The 24,917-nt window shown below is 45.9% G+C and overlaps 1 pseudogene; it reads right to left on the bottom strand.

The window, feature by feature from the left end:
• Nucleotides 1–3,876: 3,876 nt before the first annotated feature.
• LOC141074265 (uncharacterized) lies at nt 3,877–23,476 on the bottom strand (annotated as a pseudogene).
• Between the last annotated feature and the right edge of the window lie 1,441 nt (nt 23,477–24,917).

The raw sequence follows: 24,917 nt of genomic DNA, 5'->3' as shown, positions 1-24,917 counted from the left end.
CCTCCCCGGCTGGGATTACAGGCGCGCGACCACGCCCAGCTGCCTTTCCCCCCCACACGGATCTTGGCCTCTTGACTGGATTCCATCAGAGGGGGATCCCCCAGGAGGTATGTAGGCCTGCCACAGGCATCCACCTGCAGGAACAGGAAACGAAACTGAGGAGAGAGGTGCCGCCCCCTTCTTTTATCTCTGCTACAGGTTTCCTGTTCCTGGGGGGCAGATGCCATCTCTCATGTGCGGTGCTGTCATGGGGAAGGGAAAACAAGAATGCTGCAAGAGACAAAACTTGGCCAGCCAACTGAAGACCATGATGAGGTTAGCGCTGAGGCATAGAGGTTACCGCCATGACACCCCTCTCCATAATGTCCTCCTCATACTGCACATCTTCATAATATACCCCCACACTGTCCCTCTCCATATCACAAACACACAACCTTTATCCATTATCTTCCCTCACACTGCCTCTTTCCATGTCACCAAAACTGCACCTTTCCATATCTCTCCCACACTGCCTTTCAGCATAAAGTCCCCCAGCACCGTACACTATTATATGCACACATTCACAAGCCACTCTAATATCTCAAATTGCCCCATAATGTCCCCCACTGCCCCATAATGGCCTCCATGGTGTCCCCCATTGCCCCACAATGTCCACTAGAAAGTAACACCAAACAAAAAACAAACTTCATCTTCGGCTCCTCCTGAATCGCCACCTTGCCACCTTTGCGGCCCGGCGCCTGCAGCAGTGTGATGACGTCAACAGAGTGCTGACCTTATCACACCGATGCACGTCAAAGCTGGGGCTGACAAGCGCTGCTCCTGTCCCGGCGCAGCCATGCTCTCATGTATTCTCGTCTGGAGTTAGGAAGGAGGGAGCAGCGGGTGTTGTGCAGGCCTGCTATAACGCAAAGAGGCTGAAATTAAATGATCTTTTCGCCCCCAAATTTTTATTTTCACAAGGGTAACAGGAGAAAATAGACCACAAAATTTGTTGTGCAATTTGTCCAGAGAACGCCAATACCCCATATATGGGGGTAAACAACTGTTTGGGCTCTCGGCAGAGCTCGGAAGGGAAGGAGCACCACTTGACTTTTTGAACGCAAAATTGGCTGGAATCAATGTTGGCGCCATGTCGCATTTGGAGACCCCCTGATGTGCCGAAACAGTGGAAACCCCAATTCTAACTCCAACCCTAACATAACCCTAACCCCAACACACTCCTATCCCTAATCCTAACCATAATCACAACCCTAACTCCAACACACCCCTAAGGGTATGTTTTCACGCTGCGTGCTGGCAGCGCTTTGGACGCAGCGGATACCCGGCTCCGCCCAAAGCGCTGCCGACTTTTGTACGCGCGGTGATTCCGCATGTGTTCATTGAACACATGCGGAATCACTGCATCCTATCCATAGACTGGGTTATTTATCTTGCATAGACGGAGTGTCTCCGCAAGATAGACATGCTGCGGTCTAGAAAGACGAACCGCATGTCCGTAATTTTGGGTGTGCACGCATAGTGGAGACGGGATTTCATAAAATCCACTACACTATGCTGTAACATCTGGACGCTGCAGATTGAACGCTGTGGCTGTACGCAGCGTTCAATCCGCAGAAAATCCTTATAACATACGCTACGTGGAAACATACCCTAACCCTAATCTCAACCCGAACCCTAACTTTAGCCCAATAGTAACCCCTATGGAAAAATGGAAATAAATATATTTTTTTTATTTTGTTTCCCAAACTAAGGGGGTGATAAAGGGGGGTTTTATTTACTTTCTTTTTTTATTTTGATCACTGTGATAGGGTATATCACAATGATAAAAATGTACCTGGAATGAATGAATGAAATCTGCCGGGTGCCATTTTCTTTACAGGAAGAAGACGCCGGGAGCCAGGAGAGGACGGGGGGACACCGGGAGGTACGGGGCACAGATCGGGGGACCAGGGGACTCTATTTCTCTCCCCTCTGATGTGCGATCACATCAGAGGAGAAATCAAATGCGAAATTGCAGCTTTTTTTTGTTGTGGTCACAACACTGGGGTTGGTAAATACTGACCCGAATCATGTTCTCTGGGGTCTCGGCTGCCGGGGAAATTCTGACTCTGTGGGGGCGCTATTTACTTTTTCCACAGCGCTGGCTGTGGTTTAAGTACCCTTAACTACCGCCGTTAAAAGGCGTATTGGCGGTCGTTACGGGGTTAACAGCTTTCTGACAATATACACTGTACACAGATAGAAGCCAATCATTGGAGTGGACAGGGTTATATATGACTCAGTATTCAAGGAAATCTGTCAGCAGGGTTTGCTACCACATCTGAGACCAGCACAATGTAGGAATAGAAGCCCTAATTCCAACAATGTATCAATTAGTGTAATGGGTGCAGCAGTTGTGACACAGTCTTTAGATGTAGCAGAGTTCAGAAAGCTGACCCCACCCACACCACAGCTCTCTATGTACATTGTCTAGTGACAATGAGCTGCTTATCAGGGGAGGGGACATGGTCGGTCTGGCAGGCCTGTGAGTTGTAGTCCAGTGATAATGTCCTGCGGATAAAACCTACATTGTCAGTAAATATCAGCACACAGTCTAATGTGAAACATCACTGAATTTAGTATCTTAACCCCTATATGATGCTGTCCTCAGATTACATAGCAAAAACCTACTAACGGATTCCCTGTCAGAGAGGTGGTAGAGCTGCAGCAGAGAAAAGTTATGTTATCACAATTACTGCATCGCTGAAATCAGGTCTCTGCCCCTACATCATGCTGTTCTCAGATGGAATAGCAGAAAACCTCCTTTAAGTATTATTTGACTAAAAACTTCCCTGCAATAATCTGATTTCAGAGTGATAGGAACCCAGTGCAGTCAGGAGTTTAGATCTGGGAGTATGCTGAGCAAATTAATTGATGACTTTAACAACGGGAACATATCATGTATAATAACACTATTAACCTGCAGATATGGGGTTATTCTGCATGTTAACGGTGTTCTGACACCGTGCAGCTCCCACACTTAGAGCCGTGCTGCCGGGAGGAAATTAGCTTTTTTCCTCGCGGCAGGCTTGGTTTTTCAGTCATAGAGATGGGTCGGCATGGATTTGGTGGCTGTAACCACATCCTCGGCATTGAGTGACAGCCGACTCTAATGCTGAGCAAGTTGTCAGTCTGTGCGGAGGAGGCTGTTACAACCACCGCTCTCTATACACAGAGCAGTGACTGAAACCTTGCTGGCCCATTCCTATGACAGAACGCCATACGCTGCCGGGAGCAATAAAGTTCACTAGATGGGTATTCCATTCAGCTTGGCTCCTGCTGCAATAACCAGGCTATGTGCAAGCCAGACCACGAACAACAACAACACTGTTTCCCAGAACATATAATAAATAGGATGTCAAGGCTTAACCATTAAAAAGCCACTTCTCTGATCTTTGTTGATTGGCTGCAGAGATGACGACGCATCTACAGCTCTTGTATCCACTACATCCAATCACTGATATCAGCGGCTCTGTTGAGATCAGTGAATGGCTGCAGCAAGGTAGACTGGACGTCACGGCTGCAGCTAATCAACAAACAACAGTCCAACAGGAGGAAGTCAGCAGTGAACCCAGGGAGGGTGACTAAAAGCTAACTTTGGTATTTTAGGTCTTTGAGCCTAGGTAAGAATAATACAGGAAAACCGTTCCAAGGCATGGCCCCATCAAGCCATGATATTGAGGTTGAATATATGGTTCCTTTAAATTCCTATTAATGTAATGTCAGAAAACACTAGCTTAACCAACTGCGCATAATAAATTACTTTTTACTGTGGCTGACACTTAAATACCTAATAGACACAGTGAGTCCATTCATTCAAAGAAAACATATCACGCATGGGTTTCTAAGTGTTTAGTTAGGTAACCTTTCAAAACAAAACATTCCCCACATTTCGGACATTTGTAGGACTTTTCCCCAGTGTGTTGATGCTCATGTGCATTATAACTTGAAAGATCTAGAAAAGACTCATCACACTGAGAACACTTTGCTTTCGGCATGTCTTCTCTTAGGCACCAGAAAAGTACGAGAAAGAGGTAACTTTCTACACTTTGAAGACGAGGACACCTTATCAGTGGGATGAGCCTCCTGATCTAACTCTGCACTGGTTACACCTTCAGGGTGGACATGTTGCGACTTCTTTGTTCGGTGATATCTTGGTTGACCTTGAGGAAGGAATTGAAAAGCAATGTTTTCAGTGGCTTGATCACTAAGGTGTTCTCCAAAGTGACTTCTGTAATGAATAGTCATGGCAGAAACACTTGTAAAACTCTGGTGACACTCTGGGCAAGGATGTGATTCTTCTGTCTTGTGAACGCCTCCATGACGTTCCAGGCGTGCCCTACTGTGAAAACACTTTCCGCACTTAAGGCACCTGAATGGTTGCTGTCCAGTGTGATGTCTCTGATGGCCGACAAGTCCGGAGCGATCTCGAAAATATTTACCCAATCATTACATGAATATAGCTTTTCTCCGGTATGTATCCTTTGATGTATCACAAGGCCAGAACGGTCGGTAAATCGTTTGTCACATTCAGAACATGAGAATGGTTTCTCTCCTGTATGGATTCTTTCATGTCTGTCTAAATGGGAACGACTTGGGAAACATTTACCACAGGCAAAGCATATAAATGGTCTCTTTCGTGTTTGAGGAGCAGGTTCCTCACTTTCAGAGAACAAGCTACGCTTTACCCCTGAGTGAATTCTACTGTGGTTACTAACATGTCCTCTTATTGTGAAACCTTTACCACACACAGGGCATACATACATATTCTCTTCCTTGTGACTCTTTTGATGGTCAGAAAAATCTTTGCCAGTCTTAAAATTCAATCCACAGTCTGAGCAGAATACTGAAGGTTCATCTTTCTCAACAAGCAGTGGGTCAGTACCCATAGATATTGGCTGTTTATGAATCGCTTGATGGGCAATGACATTTGCACAATTGACAAACTGTTCACCATACTCTGGACAGGCAAACGGTTCTTCTCCCATGTGAATGCTACGATGCGTCATAAGCTCAAATTTTCTAGAAAAACATTCTCCACATTCTGAGCATGTGAATGTTTTTGGATTTTCGTGACTCTTTATGTGCAAATTAAGTTGTGTATTTTTGTTGAATGCCTTTAAACAATAAGAACATTGGAATATCTGTTCACCATTAAAGGATAATATCTCTGACTCCATGAAGTTACCGCCTGATGGACTCTGTGTGTATTCTATTTCACTACCGTCTTGGTTAGGGCCTGTAGAAATGGAAGTTCTTGTTACGTGTGGACTCCTAATGTAGTCTGAGTCTTTGTTAGCAGGAGATTCATGGTCTATTTCTTCAAGATCGGTAACTTAAAAGTTTCTATATCAGTAAAATCTTCCTCACAGGAACTTGGTTCTTCTTTTATCTGAAGAAACAGGAGATCTTTCTGGGAATCCTGAGCACATAATGGTTTCTCCAGTAATGCTAGCTCTATCTCCTTTGTTTGGTTGGAACTATTCTCTTTCAAAAAGAAGTTGCTGTCCGATTTTTGTCTATTAAGAGAGATAGATTCCTCTGATGACTGGGAATTACGTGAGGTAATATCATACTGTTTATCTAGTATGACATTTTTTCCAACACCGAAGACAGTTGACAAATGTGCTTCTGAATGCCAAATCTTTCTATCCTCAGACTGGGAGTCTTGAAAGTTGGTGGACTCTTCTGGCACACCAAAATGTTTTCTTGAAATAACATCAATATGGTTTCCTGTGGGGACCTGCTGGATTTCAGTAGTATCTGGTGAGGAGATATGCACAATTGTTATTAGTTTCTCTAGCAAAATGTGAATCCGACCTAAAGGGAACCTGTGACCATGAAAATGCAGTCCAACCTGCAGGCACTATGTTATAGAGCCAGAGGAGGTGAGTAGCAGGGCTGGCATCACCACCCAGTGCACCTGGGCATGTGTCGGGGCTGTGGACATTGGGGGGGGGGCCACTGGCTGTTGTGACCAGGCTTGCTGACGTCAGAAAATACTTCAGCTAAAGTGTATTGAAGCACAGACCCATTGGTTCCATGTGGGGCAATACATGCTGCCAGCCAATCAGAGGCCAGCAAATGAGTCGGCATGCACGTGACAGCGGGTGCACGGCAGTGCTTCTATGTGTTTCTATGTTCTATGTGTTTCTATTGCGTGCAGGCTGAAGTCAGCTGACGGCTTCAGAAGAGGATGCCACATGACAGAGGAGCGAGGGAAAGTGAGTATTATTTATTTATTTTTTTCTAAAATCAGTGAGTACATGGTGGCCATAGTACTACATGCATGACTAGAGGCTGTGCATTACACTACATAGAGGACTATGGGCTGTGCATTATACTACATGGATGACTGTGGACTATACCACATGGATGACTATGGACTGTACATTATACTACATGGATGGCTGTGGAGATGCATTATACTACATGGATGACTATAGGCTGTGCATTATGGATGACTATGGGGGTGCATTATACTTTATGGATGACTATGGGTTGTGCATTATACTTTATGGATGACTATGGGCTGTGCATTATACTTTATGGATGACTATGGGCTGTGCATTACACTGCATGGATGACTGTGGACTATGCACTATACCACATGGATGACTGTGCACTATACCACATGGATGACTGTGGACTGTGCATTATACCACATGAATGACTATGGACTGTACATTATACTACATGGATGGCTGTGGAGATGCATTATACTACATGGATGACTATAGGCTGTGCATTATGGATGACTATGGGGGTGCATTATACTTTATGGATGACTATGGGTTGTGCATTATACTTTATGGATGACTATGGGCTGTGCATTATACTTTATGGATGACTATGGGCTGTGCATTACACTGCATGGATGACTATGGGCTGTGCATTATACCACATGGATGACTGTGGACTATGCACTATACCACATGGATGACTGTGCACTATACCACATGGATGACTGTGGACTGTGCACTATACCACATGGATGACTGTGGACTGTACATTATACTACATGGATAGCTGTGGAGATGCATTATACTACATGGATGACTATGGGCTGTGCATTATGCTTTATGGATGACTATGGGGGTGCAGTATACTTTATGGATGACTATGGGCTGTGCATTATGCTTTATGGTTGACTACGGGCTGTGTATTATACTACATGGATGACTACGGGCTGTGTATTATACTACATGGATGACTATGGAGGTGCATTATACTACATGGATGACTATGGGCTGTGCATTATACTACAAGGATGACTATGGGCTGTGCATTATACTATATAGATGACTATGAGCTGTGAATTATACTATATAGAAGACTATGGGCTGTGCACTATACTACATGGATAACTATGGAGGTGCATTGCACTACATGGATGATTATCAAGGTCCATGATACTCCATGGATGACTATGAGCTGTGCATTATACTACATGGATTACTGTGTAGTAGTGAAATCTTTGGCACTGCACTATACTTCTATTTCTCTGCTCTATCTGTACATCATGCTTCATGGTATGTATTAAAAGGGTCCACTGAGACTCTTTCGCCTGGGGCCCACGAAACCTTTGAGCCGGCCCGACTGAGGAGATTGCTATAAGTGTTTTTAATTCACTGTCCTTTGCTTAATTATGCCTAAATAATGTTTTTTTTTTCACTTTACCTGGTTGGAGTGCTGTAAATATCCTTTTCCTCTTCTGTTACAGCTGTGCTCACCAGCAGGATTGGCACCCACCTGTGGTTCACCAAATTCAGCCTCAGTCGACTACAATCATCGTTACATGGAAGCTCCCTGATCCTCTCTCCTCTAGATTGCTATATAGTTTTGTGAGAAAAGATTCAGTATAATCTGTGATTTCATCATTTAAACCTCGGCTCTTGCTGGGATTTTTGGTCCAGTGGGCGGTCCTATCAGTGACAGAGCTATAAATGTACACACATTCATAAAGAAAGCTGTCAGTCAATGATCGGACCACCCATTGAAATGAAAATCTCAGGAAGAGCAGAGGCATATATGACGAAATAACAGGATATACTGAATCTTTTCTCACAAACTATAAAGCAATCTGCTCAGCTCCTCCTGCTCTCCAACATCGTGCCTGCAGATTGGACTGCTTTTTCCTAGTGGTAGGTTCCCTTTAAACCATGTAGCAGTCATTACTCCTTTACTCCCTGATACTCAACTACACATTATTGTTAACCCAATTCAAGTTGTATAAAACAACAATGTAACCTGGATTTTCAGAAGCTACCACCAATAATAGCTTAAAAATAAAAAAGCACAATGTCCACCACTCCGCATTCTTCAATAGCATAAAAAACAAACAGGCTGAGCCTGAAAAGGTGATAAAAAAAAGGGGGTTACTTTATTGACCCATCTAAATGTACAAATATGGAGCAATATAGTACACTACATTTTCAATATCTCCTGAAACGCTGCCCATTTCTTATTTCCAGTAATAGCTGAACTGTCACTACTTGTAAACTTACCCAGAGCCATAGGGGACTGGCCATTCTTCATCATAACATGATTGTACAGATCCTTGTGTCCTTCTAAGTACTCCCACTCCTCAATGGTAAAATAGACTGTGACGTCCTGACACCTTATAGGAACCTGAGACACAATGATAAATTATCATCCAAACACATTATCCCTTGTGATACTACATAAAGTCCCAGTATTCCCAGCAGCGCTCACCTCTCCAGTCAGCAGCTCAATGATCTTGTTGGTGAGGTCTAGGATCTTCTTGTAATTCCTTTTCTCATGTAGCAGTGATTGAGTTATCACCCATCGACCACACTTTTTCACTATTATCCTGCAAGATCATGTACACATTGGTAGAGATCTGTAATGGCACATTTCAGCCAAATCAAAGACCACAATCACAACTTCTTGTGATAATTCTGTTGGATACACCATTTGGTTGTTTTCACTGTAGACCTTGATGGAAATAGGAGCCACTATCATTTCGATAGCACTTCCCGTTCTATGCTAGCGATATCCACACCCTTGTATCCCAAGCTCTCCCCCTCAGACACCAGTGATGTTCCCTTTACTGTACCTGCAGGTAGTGTACTCTGCTCCTCCCAGGCCACCATTCTCCTGCTCGTTACAATTAATCCTCTACCTTTTCAAATTGTGTGGCCACAATTATTTTATAGATCGTAAAACTGTTCTCAGATTTAAATACCCAACTGCAACAATTGCAATGTAAAGCGCTACATCCTGAATTCAGATTACATATGTTTTTGTCAAAATTATCTAGAACTAATACTCATATTCAATTCAAAACTGGTCTAGCACTAACCACTTATAAATAAGATTGCGACATTTTGAGAAGCGCTCACCTCTTCAGTCAGCACACAGAGGATCTCCAGGGTGACACTTAATATCTCTATTAGAGGACTCCTACTATTGTCCGTCATTTTAGAGAGATGTGACGCCGCCTTTGAAGCATATGGAACCAATGTCCAGGATTCTGCAGTAGATTAAATAAAAGGTTACTTTTTGATCATATATGACTCTTTTGTCATATTACGGGAAGAAATTCAAGCTTTTTGGGACTTACTGATACCATGAAAGCAATCGAAACACCATCTTTTTAAAGACATTAGCTATGTAGCCATAAAAGTGGGAAAGTTGATGGAACCGCCGGATGGCAGGCAAATGAATTAGCACAATTAAATAAATATAGAACATATACGATACTAACACGGAGACTAAATAAGTGTCCCTAACTCATATTAAGTGCATAGTGCTTGTACAGAGCATAGGATTTAAGAAGTGTTAAGTTGGTAAGAGTCCATATAGTATACTGAAAAGGAATAGCTAGATGTTTACCTGACCATGCGATGGTGCCACTGCTCCTACGCGCGTTTCGGCGGTGTACCTTTGCGTTTGTTTTTTATTCCGTTCTATGAGCATCTCCCGTTAAACACTCACATTTACTAGGCTGCAAACGTATATTCCATCACTGCAATGGTCTACTTTGGTGCTCTTGGAGTCATGCTACAAATACTCAATTCTCGGCTGGTGCCTTGAACTTCCACATTATTTTCTGCCTAACAACTCAGCCATCTCTGCAGTGCCATAAGAGACAGAGCAGGACATAAGAGGCATCAGCATTTGGGGCCAGGATGGCATGTTTGGGTCCAGGATGGCATATTTGAACTCCTAGTTTAATACAGTAAATTGAAATGTAATTAATCACTCAAACTCCTGACTATGTCCATTTCTGAAAGTAGCCCAATTTGTCATCTGCCCTGTGCCCCTTTATATGGTAATAAAAATGTTGAGGTCATGTTTTTGTGTTTATAAAAAAAAAATAAAGTTTTAAAGCAACTTTGGAAAAATGTTCAGTTCTAAAATTGTTAATTTCTCTGTTTTCAAGACCGATAGTTATACCACTCAAATTTAAGAGAACCTGACAGCTCATACATGCCGAACCTTGGGCAGCAGACACTGAATATATGATCACAGCCATGTATGTTTGACTTTGAAATGCTGAAACGCTTCAGATGAACACTTTAAAAGTCACCGGGACAGAGCTGTAAGAGTGACTAGTCAGATAGGAGAGTCTCTGGTGACGTCTAACCGACTCCTGCCAACGACTCGCAAATCTCTGCCTGTATAGGAGGAGACCTGTGTCACTGGCAATGGATGAGGAAAAGCCGGTGTGGACCCGTCTGTCCAACTATTATCCAGCGCGGCTTGGTCCCTACTTATAGGGTATGTTTTTCTCAGATACCTAATAGTGTTTCAGAGTACAAGATACCTGGCTGCAATCGTACAGCCAGTGTCTGATAAATGCCGGTTGTGGACTGGGCAGCCCGTATCACCTGTCAGTTTCCCTTTAAAGGGAACCCGTGAGAAAAGATCCAGAAGTATACATTAACCCCTTCCTGACAAAGGACAGAATAGTATATCCTATGTAAATTGTGGTCGTATACAGTGGTGTCTGCTGTTTAGCCATTTAAATACCTTTCTCTGCTGTACATAGAACAAGTGATCAAAAGATCGCAGCTTCAAGTCCCCTTAATAACCTAAAAATGTGCTACAAAATAACATCAGTAAAGATGCAAGCTCAGCACAAATGGGAGTGTAAAATATATAGAAATCGAGACTTAGAAAAAACCCCAAAAAAACCCACCTTTTAGTTTGGTATTGCCGTAATCATTATGACTAGAGTTGAGCGATACCGTCCGATACTTCAAAGTATCGGATCGGAATGGATCGGCCGATCTTAAAAAAAAGTATCGGTATCGCCGATTCCGATACGGAAGTCCCATTCAAGTCTATGGGACTTCCGGTATCGGAATAAGAAAAACCCTGTTTTTGCCTTGTACAGCCTCTCTGGGGTCTGTACGGGCCTTTCGGGGGGCTGTGCCGGCCTGCCAGGGGGTCTGTGCAGGCTCCGGTGGTCTGTGCCGGCCTGCCGGGGGGCTGTGACGGCCTGCCGGGGGGGCTGTGCAGGCTCCGGGGGGGCTGTGCCGGCCTGCCGGGGGGCTGTGCCGGCCTGCCGGGGGGGCTGTGCCGGCCTGCCGGTGGGCTGTGCCGGCCTGCCGGGGGTCTGTGCAGGCATCGTCCGATGGGACTACAAGTCCCATCGGGCGATGCCTGCTACCATGACAGTGATTGACACATTAGCCAATGATGGGACAGTAGTAGTCCCATCATCCGGCTAATGTGTTGAATGTTTAAAAAAAAAAAAAAAAAAAAAAAAAAAAAAAAAATTACATGCTACATACATGCTACATACATACAACATGCATACTACATACATGCTACATTCATACTACATATATACTACATGCAACATACATACTACATATATACTACATGCATGCAACATGCATACTACATGTATACTACATGCTACATACATACTACATGCATGCTACATACATACTGCATGCATGCTACATACATACTGCATGCATGCTACATACATACTGCATGCATGCTACATACATACTGCATGCATGCTACATACATACTGCATGCATGCTACATACATACTGCATGCATGCTACATACATACTGCATGCATGCTACATACATACTGCATGCTACATACATACTGCATGCTACATACATACTGCATGCTACATACATACTACATGCTACATACATACATGCTACATACATACCACATATATACTACATACATACTACATGCATGCTACATGCTACATACATACCACATACATACTACATACATACTACATGCATGCTACATACATACTACATGCTACATACATACTACATATATACTACATGCATGCTACATGCTACATACATACTACATATATACTACATACATACTACATATATACTACATGCATGCTACATACATACTACATGCTACATACATACTACATATATACTACATACATACTACATACATACTACATACTACATACATACTACATACATACTACATGCATGCTACATACATACTACATGCTACATAAATACCACATACATACTACATATATACTACATGCATGCTACATACATACTGCATGCTACATGCATGCTACATACATACTACATGCTACATACATACCACATATATACTACATACATACTACATACATACCACATATATACTACATACATACTACATACAATACATTCATACAATACATACATAGACATACAGTACATATAACATAGAGTAACATACTTACCAATACTTGTCACATTGTTCCCCGAAGCCATTGTCTTTTACGGAATAAATATTAACATAACAAACCACAAAAATACTCACCCACGATCCGAAGCAGTCCACGAGTGTGTCCCACGACGATCTTGGGTAGAAAACTGCAGCATCAGCTGATGCTGCCGTTCTCTACGGGCTGCAGGAATCCAATGACGGAAGGTAGGTATCCTTCCGCACGGTATTCCTCCGCCACTTAAAAAAAAAAAAAGTCCCTAGTCTCACTTTATGCAATTGCTGCTACTACTGTCCCATCATTGGCTAATGTGTCAATCACTGTCATGGTAGCAGGCATCGCCAGATGGGACTTATAGTCCCATCGGACGATGCTTGCACAGACCCCCGGACATCAGCACAGCCCCCCGGCAGGCCGGCACAGCCCCACGGCAGGCCGGTACAGACCCCCACAGGGTGCACAGACCACCGGCAGGCCGGCACAGCCCCCCGGCAGGCCGGTACAGACCCCGGGCAGTCCACACAGCCCCCCGGCAGGCCGGCACAGCCCCCCGGCAGGCCGGTACAGACCCCCGGCAGTCCACACAGCCCCCCCGGCAGGCCGGCAGAGACCCCCGGAAGGCCCGAAATGACGGCGCATCATGATGCGCACACACCGCGCATCATGATGACGTCAGGCTGTCAATCAACTTTGAACTTCCGATTCCGACTTCCGATATTGAAAAAATATCGGAAGTCGGTATCGGAATTCCGATACAGCAAGTATCGGCCGATACCCGATACTTGCGGTATCGGAATGCTCAACACTAATTATGACCATAATATTACATACGTTGAAAACAAGACCTCGGTCTATCAAGTTCAAAATGTCTTAAAAACAAAACCCAAAAACCTACGTTAGAATTGCATTTTTTTTTTTTTTTTCAGTTCACTTCCTTGGGAATTGTTTGCCCATTTTTCATTATATTATACTAGCTACGAACCCGTTCTACGCCCGGGTGGGGAGCATTTTTATTGTTATATGGTCTCCCATCCTGGTATGTACTGCTCCCCTCCTATCCTGGTATGCATGCCCCCCTCATCCCTATAATGGTATGCATGGTACCCCTCATCCCTATCCTGGTAGGCATGGTAGCCCTCATCCCTATAATGGTATGCATGGTACCAGGGCTGTGGAGTCGGTAAGCCACAGTTGCGACTCCGACTCCTGGATTTTATCAGGCTCCGACTCCGACTCCTTCATAAATGGCCAATTCATAACAACAAATTTACTGTTGTAAAATATTAAACATCGTGCTTATTCAGTTTCTCACCATCATATAAGTAATCAGACCACTTAGAGCAAAAACTACATTTATTAGAATACAATTAGAATATAGCAAATAACTTTTATAAACTTTTCTAAACTGTAAGTAAATATGCAATAAACACTTTTATGCAGTTAATAAGAAGAAATCTATAAATTTGTCCTCAGAAAAAGTATTGCCTCTGTCAGATCCTCCTTCATGGATGCCCTCAAATCTGATCTAATTATTTTGAGAGCAGAGAACAACCTCTCTACACTAACTTGTGTTGGTGGCAAAGCAGTAACCACTCGGGCAACATCTCTGACAATGTCAGGATACAGAGGAATCGCTTGTTGCACTGTTATTTTTGATGAACGGTCAAATTTCTCAATTTCTTTTAGTGCACATGAAAAATTCTGCTGAAATGTACTGGCTGTGTTCCTTGATGGGGATGACTCTTCTTCTATGCGGGAACGCTTTGCACGGTCCTTGTGATCCAAATATTTTTCGAAATTAAATTCTTCATCAGTTGATGATGAGGGTGAAGATGTGGCAGGACGACCAAATTCTTCTTGTTCCTCCTGACTGTTCTGCAACCCTTTCATCCTTACTGCTATTTCAAACAGAGCTTCTTTTCCTTTACTTAGCTGTTGATCATCTAGAAGAATCCGATGCATTGGGTCTACATAAACAGCTGCCAAAAGAATGTTATTTTGTAATAGTAGTTCCTCTCTCCGTTTCATTGATGTAGCAATGCCACTTGCAATTAACCCTCCTCTTTGGGACAGGCGAAACATCAGGTTCTTCCACTCCTTTAAGAAAATACCTGGAGTTAAGTCCTCTGCTTGTAATTTTTTAGTCACTGTAAATGGGTGCTCTAGCAATTTTTCCAGCTCAGTCACCTGATTCCACTGACTTTCATTTAGCGTCAGTTGAGGGTTAGCCATGTCTACAAGAAAGGTTTTCAGTTCAATCAAGCACTGAATCATTAAGTAAGTACTGCCCCATCGTGTGGCTTGATCAATAATTGCCCCTTTTCCAGCACGTCTCTTCAAAATTGAGTCAACTTTAGGGGTTCTGGCAACAGTAGCCAATTTTCTCACCTTGCCAATCAGTGCAGCAGCATGTCCTTCTTGCAGACTGTCTCTTATAGCCAGCTGTAGCGTATGCACAACACAGCGCATGTGATGAACGAAAGAACATATTGACACAGTTTCAACAAGATCATCTAAACTATCATGTTGCTGTTCATCTGAAGCAACTTCAGTTTGCTCCTCAGTTACAATACTGTGTTCCTCTATTTCAAACATTTCTGTGTCTGTGGACCCAGAATGTTCTTCTAGCTGCTGGTCACCATCATTACTCTCATTCATTAGCTTAGTAGTACTTATCATATTTGAAGCATTGTCAGTTATGACAGAAAGAACTTGCTCTTTTTTAAGTTCATAGTCTTGCAGAACCTTTTCCACCAAGACCTGGAGAAACTCACTGGTGTGATGAGCTTTGGTGTCTTTTACTGCCAATGTCTTGGTAACTATTTCATTTTTGTCACAAACAAATCGGACATTGATGGCAAAATAGTTCACTCTGTGACGTGTGCAGGCATCCATTTTAAGAAACAGAAAGCGTCCCTTGAGAGTTTTTTTTAAGTTCTTCCTTTTGTTTAAAAGCTTCTTCTATTACTAATTTTCTAATACTCTCTCTCTCCAGAGAAACACCAAGCTTGCGGGCCATTTCCCCATTCAGACACATAAAAGCTGGTCGTGAAAATAATGAAATAGGCACACTATCCTTTACAACAAGCTCTATGATCCGTTTTTTAAATGTATCTACTGTCATTGTCACAGTAACTTTGTCACTGACAAAATATCTTGCAACTGATGGCTGCAAAGTTCTCTGCTCCTTTGTTTGGCTGGAAGAGCTGGGCACTGGTTCATTGGTTTGGATGCAGTCTTTCTCATCCACTGCTTTCAGTACTTCTGGATGAAAGCGCTGTAAATGTCTCTTTAGATTAGAAGCTCTGGTAGGAGCATTTTTATCTTTGCCTGAATATGCACTCATCTTGGCTTCACAGCATTTGTTTTCGTCTGGATCATTTGTCATACACTGACAGACATAATGTTTTCTATCTTGAGTGATGCTGAAATGTTCAAATACAGCTGATTTAATGTGATGCTTCTTTGACATTCTCAGGTTTTTAATTCTGCATTCACAATCCAAATGACAATTGTTTTTCCTAAAAACAATTGTACAAAATTATTGCCAGGTCGTACAACTGATATAGTGGTCAGTAATACTGTTATTATACCTCATGTACTCACAGTTAACTGATGCAAAGTTTGTTGAAAGGATAATACTTCTTACAGTCTTCCTCTTCTGAGTAGCAAGGCAGCTGTGAGATGCTTGGAAGACGCACACCTAGTATGATCTAGTCTAGAGGAGGAGCTTTACTACTAAGAATTTGCAACACATTTTCACTTTCCGTTTCATACATTGTAAGTAGGGGGGTTGGGGCAGCATGAGGTTAACCAAGTATAAGATTAGATAAGGGCAGTGGAGAACAGTGACACACAAGAAGTAAGAAATGTCTCTATCTCCAGCAGAACTGCTTATCACTGTTGTTCATAGTTTGATAGAACATATATATTTGAGTAACATTTATAAAATTCATATGAAAGTTCAATTATGAAATATTAATACATTATTTTTAAAGCTGGAGTCGGAGTCGGTACATTTCAACCGACTCCAACCAAAACTAACTCCAACTCCACAGCCCTGCATGGTACCCCTCATCCCTATCCTGGTATGCATGGTACCCCTCATCCCTATCCTGGTATGCATGGTACCCCTCATCCCTATCCTGGTATGCATGGTACCCCTCATCCCTATTCCGGTGTGCATGGTACCCCTCATCCCTATAATGGTATGCATGGTACCTCTCATCCCTATCCTGGTATGCATGGCCCCCTCATCTGTAAATGGTATGCATGCTACCCCTCATCCCTATCCTGGTGTTCATGGCCCCCTCATCCTATAATGGTATGCATGGCACCCCACATCCCTATCCTGGTATGCATGGTACCTCTCATCCCTATCCTGGTATGCATGGTACCCCTCATCCCTATCCTGGTATGCATGGCCCCCTCATCCCTATAATGGTATGCATAGTACCTCTGATCCCTATCCTGGTATACATGGCCCTTTCATCCCTATCCTGGTATGCATGGTACCCCTCATCCCTATCCTGGTATGCATGGCCCCCTCATCCCTATAATGGTATGCATAGTACCTCTGATCCCTATCCTGGTATGCATGGCCCCCTCATCCCTATCATGGTATGCATGGTAACCCTCATCCCTATCCTGGTATGCATGGTAACCCTCGTCCCTATCCTGGTAAGCATGGTACCCCTCATCCCTATCCTGGCTTGCATGGTACCCCTCATCCCTATCCTGGCTTGCATGGTACCCCTCATCCCTATCCTGGTGTGCATGGTACACCTCATCCCTATCCTGGTGTGCATGGCCCCCTCATCCCTATCCTGGTATGCATGGTACCCCTCATCCCTATCCTGGTATGCATGGTACCCTCATCCCTATCCTGGTATGCATGGTACCCCTCATCCCTATCCTGGTATGCATGGTACCTCTCATCCCTATCCTGGTATGCATGGCCCCCTCATCCGTATAATGGTATGCATGTACCCCTCATCCCTATAATGGTATGCATGCTACCCCTCATCCCTATCCTGCCTGGTGTTCATGGCCCCCTCATCCCTATAATGGTATGCATGGCACCCCACATCCCTATCCTGGTATGCATGGCCCCCTCATCCCTATAATGGTATGCATAGAACCTCTGATCCCTATCCTGGTATGCATGGCCCCCTCATCCCTATCCTGGTGTGCATGGTACACCTCATCCCTATCCTGGCTTGCATGGTACCCCTCATCCCTATCCTGGCTTGCATGGTACCCCTCATCCCTATCCTGGTGTGCATGGTACACCTCATCCCTATCCTGGTGTGCATGGCCCCCTCATCCCTATCCTGGTATGCATGGTACCCCTCATCCCTATCCTGGTATGCATGGTACCCCTCATCCCTATCCTGGTATGCATGGTACCCCTCATCCCTATCCTGGTATGCATGGTACCTCTCATCCCTATCCTGGTATGCATGGTACCTCTCATCCCTATCCTGGTATGCATGGCCCCCTCATCCGTATAATGGTATGCATGTACCCCTCATCCGTATAATGGTATGCATGCTACCCCTCATCCCTATCCTGCCTGGTGTTCATGGCCCCCTCATCCCTATAATGGTATGCATCGCACCCCACATCCCTATCCTGGTAAGCATGGCCCCCTCATCCCTATAATGGTATGCATAGTACCTCTGATCCCTATCCTGGTATGCATGGCCCCCTCATCCCTATCCTGGTATGCATGGCCCCCTCATCCCTATCATGGTATGCATGGTAACCCTCATCCCTATCCTGGTATGCATGGTACCCCTCAACCCTATCCTGGTATGCATGGTACCCCTCATCCCTATCCTGGTGTGCATGGTACCCCTCATCCCGATCCTGGTGTGCATGGTACCCCTCATCCTGATCCTGGTGTGCATGGTACACCTCATCTCTATCCTGGTGTGCATGTTACCCCTCATCCCTATAATGGTATGCATGGTCCCCTCATCCCTATAATGGTATGCATGGCCCCCTCATCCCTATAATGGTATGCATGGTACCTCTCATCCCTATCATGGTATGCATGGCCCCCTCATCCCTATCATGGTATGCATGGCCCCCTCATCCCTATCATGGTATGCATGGTAACCCTCATCCCTATCCTGGTATGCATGGCCCCCTCATCCCTATCCTGGTATGCATGGCCCCCTCATCCCTATCATGGTATGCATGGTACCCCTCATCCCGATCCTGGTGTGCATGGTACACCTCATCTCTATCCTGGTATGCATGTTACCCCTCATCCCTATAATGGTATGCATGGCCCCCTCATCCGTATAATGGTATGCATGGTACCTCTCATCCATATCCTGGTATGCATGGCCCCCTCATCCGTATAATGGTATGCATGGCACCCCTCATCCCTATCCTGGTATGCATGGTACCCCTCATCCCTATACCTCATCTCTATCCTGGTATGCATAGTACCCCTGATCCCTATCCTGGTATGCATGGCCCCCTCATCCCTATCCAGGTATGCATGGCCCCCCTCATCCCTTTCATGGTATGCATGGTACCCCTCATCCCTTATCCTGGTATGCATGGCCCCCTCATCCCTATCCTGGTATGCATGGTACCCCTCATCCCTATCCTGGTATGCATGCTACCCCTCATCCCTATCCTGGTATGCATTGGTACCCCTCATCCCTATCCTGGTATGCATGGTACCCCTCATCCCTATCCTGGTATGCATGGTACCCCTCATCCCTATCCTGGTATGCATGGTACCCCTCATCCCTATCCTGGTATGCATGGTACCCCTCATCCCTATCCTGGTATGCATGTCCCCCTCATCCCTATCCTGGTATGCATGGTACCCCTCATCCCTATAATGGTATGCATGGCACCCCTCATCCTTATCCTGGTATGCATGGTACCCCTCATCCCTATCCTGGTATGCATGGTACCCCTCATCCCTATCCTGGTATGCATGGTACCCCTCATCCCTATCCTGGTATGCATGGTACCCCTCATCCCTATCCTGGTGTGCATGGTACACCTCATCTCTATCCTGGTATGCATGTTACCCCTCATCCCTATAACGGTATGCATGGTCCCCTCATCCCTATAATGGTATGCATGGCCCCCTCATCCCTATAATGGTATGCATGGTACCCCTCATCCCTATAATGGTATGCATGGTACCCCTCATCCCTATAATGGTATGCATGGTACCCCTCATCCCTATAATGGTATGCATGGTACCCCTCATCCCTATAATGGTATGCATGGTACCTCTCATCCCTATCCTGGTATGCATGGCCCCCTCATCCGTATAATGGTATGCATGTACCCCTCATCCCTATAATGGTTTGCATGCTACCGCTCATCCCTATCCTGGTGTTCATGGCCCCCTCATCCCTATAATGGTATGCATGGCACCCCACATCCCTATCCTGGTATGCTTGGTACCCCTCATCCCTATCCTGGTGTGCATGGCCCCCTCATCCCTATCCTAGTATGCATGGTACCCCTCATCCCTATCCTAGTATGCATGGTACCCCTCATCCCTATCCTGGTATGCATGGTACCCCTCATCCCTATAATGGTATGCATGCTCCCCTCATCTCTATCCTGGTATGCATGATACCCCTCATCCCTATCCTGGTATGCATGGCCCCCTCATCCCTATAATGGTATGCATGGCACCCCACATCCCTATCCTGGTATGCATGGCCCCCTCATCCCTATAATGGTATGCATGGCACCCCACATCCCTATCCTGGTATGCATGGTAACCCTCATCCCCATCCTGGCATGCATGGTACACCTAATCTCTATCCTGGTATGCATGTTACCCCTCATCCCTAAAATGGTATGCATGGTCCCCTCATCCCTATAATGGTATGCATGGCCCCCTCATCCGTATAATGATTTGCATGGTACCCCTCATCCCCATCCTGGTATGCATGGCCCCCTCAGCCGTTTAATGGTATGCATGTACCCCTCATCCCTATAATGGTATGCATGCTACCCCTCATCCCTATCCTGGTGTTCATGGCCCCCTCATCCCTATAATGGTAAGCATGGCACCCCACATCCCTATCCTGGTATGCTTGGTACCCCTCATCCCTATCCTGGTATGCATGGCCCCCACATCCCTATAACGGTATGCATAGTACCTCTGATCCCTATCCTGGTATGCATGGTAACCCTCATCCCTATCCTGGTATGCATGGTACCCCTCATCCCTATCCTGGTATGCATGGTACCCCTCATCCCTATCCTGGTATGCATGGCCCCCTCATGCCTATCCTGGTATGCATGGTACCCCTCATCCCTATAATGGTATGCATGCCCCCCTCATCTCTATCCTGGTATGCATGATACCCCTCATCCCTATCCTGGTATGCATGGCCCCCTCATTCCCTATAATGGTATGCATGGCACCCCACATCCCTATCCTGGTATGCATGGCCCCCTCATCCCTATAATGGTATGCATGGCACCCCACATCCCTATCCTGGTATGCATGGTAACCCTCATCCCCATCCTGGCATGCATGGTACACCTAATCTCTATCCTGGTATGCATGTTACCCCTCATCCCTAAAATGGTATGCATGGTCCCCTCATCCCTATAATGGTATGCATGGCCCCCTCATCCGTATAATGATATGCATGGTACCCCTCATCCCTATCCTGGTATGCATGGCCCCCTCAGCCGTTTAATGGTATGCATGTACCCCTCATCCCTATAATGGTATGCATGCTACCCCTCATCCCTATCCTGGTGTTCATGGCCCCCTCATCCCTATAATGGTAAGCATGACACCCCACATCCCTATCCTGGTATGCTTGGTACCCCTCATCCCTATCCTGGTATGCATGGCCCCCACATCCCTATAACGGTATGCATAGTACCTCTGATCCCTATCCTGGTATGCATGGTAACCCTCATCCCTATCCTGGTATGCATGGTACCCCTCATCCCTATCCTGGTATGCATGGTACCCCTCATCCCTATCCTGGTATGCATGGCCCCCTCATCCCTATACCTCATCTCTATCCTGGTATGCATGTTACCCCTCATCCCTATAATGGTATGCATGGTACTTCTCATCCCTATCCTGTTATGCATGGTCCTCTCACCCCCCAATCCTGGTATGCATAGGCCCCCTCATCCATATAATGGTATGCATGGTATCCCATTCCTCATCCTGGTATGCATGGCCCCCTCATCCCTATTCTGGTATGTATGGTCCCCTCACCTCCCCCAATCCTAGTGTGTATGGTACCCCTCACCCCCCAATCCTGGTATCCATGGTCCTTTCACCCCTCAGTCCTGGTATGCATGGTCCTCTCACCCCCCTATCCTGGTATGCGTGGTCCTCTCACCCCCTATTCTGGTATGCATGGCACTCCCCTCCCCGAGGAGGAGGACGTGGAGCAGCTCCCCTCGCCCTCTCCGGTGTGCAGTGGTGACACAGGCCCTGCGCACAGTCTACCTGACAGGCTGCACGCACTCGTGCTCCAGAGCCTGGCACCGCGCCACCCCCGCAGGTGAAACCCTGACAGGTCAGTGTAGACACTAATGTGCAGGTCTCCGATGCGAGTGCGGCCGGAGCATCGCTTCCGGCGCCTGTTAGTGAGGTGTGCGGGTCACTGACGTCATTGGGGAGTTCCCCATGAACCACACCACCATGATGGCACCAGAGGTGATTCTATAATATAACGCTTGGAGCGTCACTCTGCACTGCGCAGGCGCGTCGCGCTTGCGCAGTCTATAGAGGCTTCAGACAGAGTGACGCTCCCATCGTTATATTATAGATGATAAAATAAAGGCATCAATCAAAACTATACTGTGGCCTGCAAAAGCCCTCGTGGATATATTAATGGAAAATTAAAAAAAATATAGCTCTTTGCAAAACCAGGAAGCGCCGGTCACGAAGGGTTACACTAACACACAGGCCCTGGTCAGGGGAGAGCCAGAAGTGTGCCCCCCATGTGGCAGTACCCCAATGGCTGCACTATTCCATTCGGATACATTCAGGCTCTGGCTTATAGAACACCTCGCATGGGAAATAGGCCTCATTTACTGGAGCGGAGCCCACCGGGTGTACTGTCTTTCTATAGGGCTTCTCTCTGTGCAGATCCCGCCACGGTGAATACATTTGGGCCAGACACCCCAAGTCAGCTGTGGATTTAGGGCGTAGACTCACAAATCAGGGTCTGACTATCCCAGGGGAAATGTGGTGTTACACAGGGGATAGTGACAGGGTTATAGTGCTGGCAGTGACGTGTGGACATTCTTGGGGGCCACGACCCCATATTGGACAATTGTCAGTCTGACCACCTCACTCCTCAGAGCTGTCACAGACATGCGCACAAGAGGCCAGCCTCCTGTAGCACTAGCGCGAAACATGCGACGCTGTAGAGGTTTCCCAATGTCACGTGACTCGGGCAAGTGAAAAGAAAGCAAGTGCGTGATTTACCAGTGAAAACAAAAGTGACGGTAAAATCACGTGACTTCAGTCACGTGACACGAGCCGGCGCGTGTCATAACGAACGTGTGGCTTGAAAATAAATACTACGCAATGACGGCCGGCATGAGCTGGGAGCGCAGCACTGACCTGCAGCAGCTCTGTGCCCGGAGTGGCCTCAGAAGTCATCCACCGGCACCAGAGCCGAGCCTGGACACCGGGCATGCAGGAAAACTCTGAGGGGGCGGAGCCTGACGTCACTTCTTGGATGTGCGGTTCAGGCCTCGTTCCCGAAAAGCCTCTCTTGGGATTGGCTGAGCGATCAGGATTCTGGTAGTTGTAGTCTTCTTTCGAGTCCTGTGGTGAAAGCTAAGGGTATGTGCACACAGTTTTTTGTCTCTGCGGATTTTGTAGTGAAAGCCGCAGGTAAATCCGCAGGACAAAGACCTGCGGTTTATCTGCGGTTTTACACCTCATAATGGATGAGGTGTAAAGCTGCGTGCACACGCTGCGGATTCCGCTGCGTTTCCGCAGCAGTTTTGGCCGCTGCGGACACGCAGCAGTTTTAGCTGCGGTGTACAGTACCATTCATTTGAATGGGAAAAAAAACCGCTGTGCCGACGCTGCGGAAAAAACCGCGCGGATTTGCTGCGGTTTTGAATCCGCAGAAAGAATTGCATGTCAATTCTTTCTGCGGAAACCGCTGCGGGTTCCTATCTCCACCATTGTGGAGATAGTGAATCCGCAGGACCAAACCGCAGGCAAAACCGCAGATAATCCGCAGTTCTTTGGACCTGCGGATTATCTGCGGTTTTTGCAAAATCCGTGCGGTTTATAATCCGCAGCGGATTCCGCAGCGTGTGCACGTACCATAAGGCTGTGTGCACACGCTGCGGATTAGGTGCGGATTCATCCGCGCTGATTTTGTAAAATCCGCAGGTGAAACCGCAGGTCAAAAGACCTGCGGTTTTACCTGCGGATTGCTCTGCGGTTTTTCATCTCCTCAATAGAGGAGATGGCAAACCGCAGGAGAATCCGCAGAAAGAATTGACATGTCAATTCTTTCTGCGGATTGAAAACCGCAGATAATCCGCGCGGAAAATTCTGCACCGTCTGCACTGCGGTTTTTGATTCCCATAGGGAATCATGGTACTGTACACCGCAGCAGAAACTGCTGCGGGTCCGCAGCGGCCAAAACCGCTGCGGAACCACAGCAAAATCCGCAGCGTGTGCACACAGCCTAAAACTGCAGCGTTTCTGCACCAAACAATTGACATGCTGCGTTTTGAAAACCGCAGCAAAACCGCGCGGAAAAATCCGCAGCATGTGCACAGCTTTTTTTTATTTCCATAGGAAATAATGGTACTGTACAATGCAGCAGAATCTGCTGCGTTTCTGCAGAGCCAAAACCGCTGCGGAACCACAGCAAAATCCGCAGCGTGTGCACACAGCCTAAAACTGCAGCGTTTCTGCACCAAACAATTGACATGCTGCGTTTTGAAAACTGCAGCAAAACCGCGCGGAAAAATCCGCAGCATGTGCACAGCTTTTTTTTATTTCCATAGGAAATAATGGTACTGTACAATGCAGCAGAATCTGCTGCGTTTCTGCAGAGCCAAAACCGCTGCGGAAACGCAGCAGAAACCGCAAAGTGTGCACATACCCTTAGAGTCTGGACTTTATAGAAGAGAACTAGCCATGGCTGGCAGCTGTCGGGTCACTATAAG

The sequence above is a fragment of the Dendrobates tinctorius genome, unplaced genomic scaffold, assembly GCF_039654945.1.
Source record: "Dendrobates tinctorius isolate UK_male_01 unplaced genomic scaffold, ASM3965494v1 ptg000331l, whole genome shotgun sequence".
NCBI lineage: Eukaryota > Metazoa > Chordata > Amphibia > Anura > Dendrobatidae > Dendrobates > Dendrobates tinctorius.
This window is presented reverse-complemented; position numbering and strand designations above follow the sequence as displayed.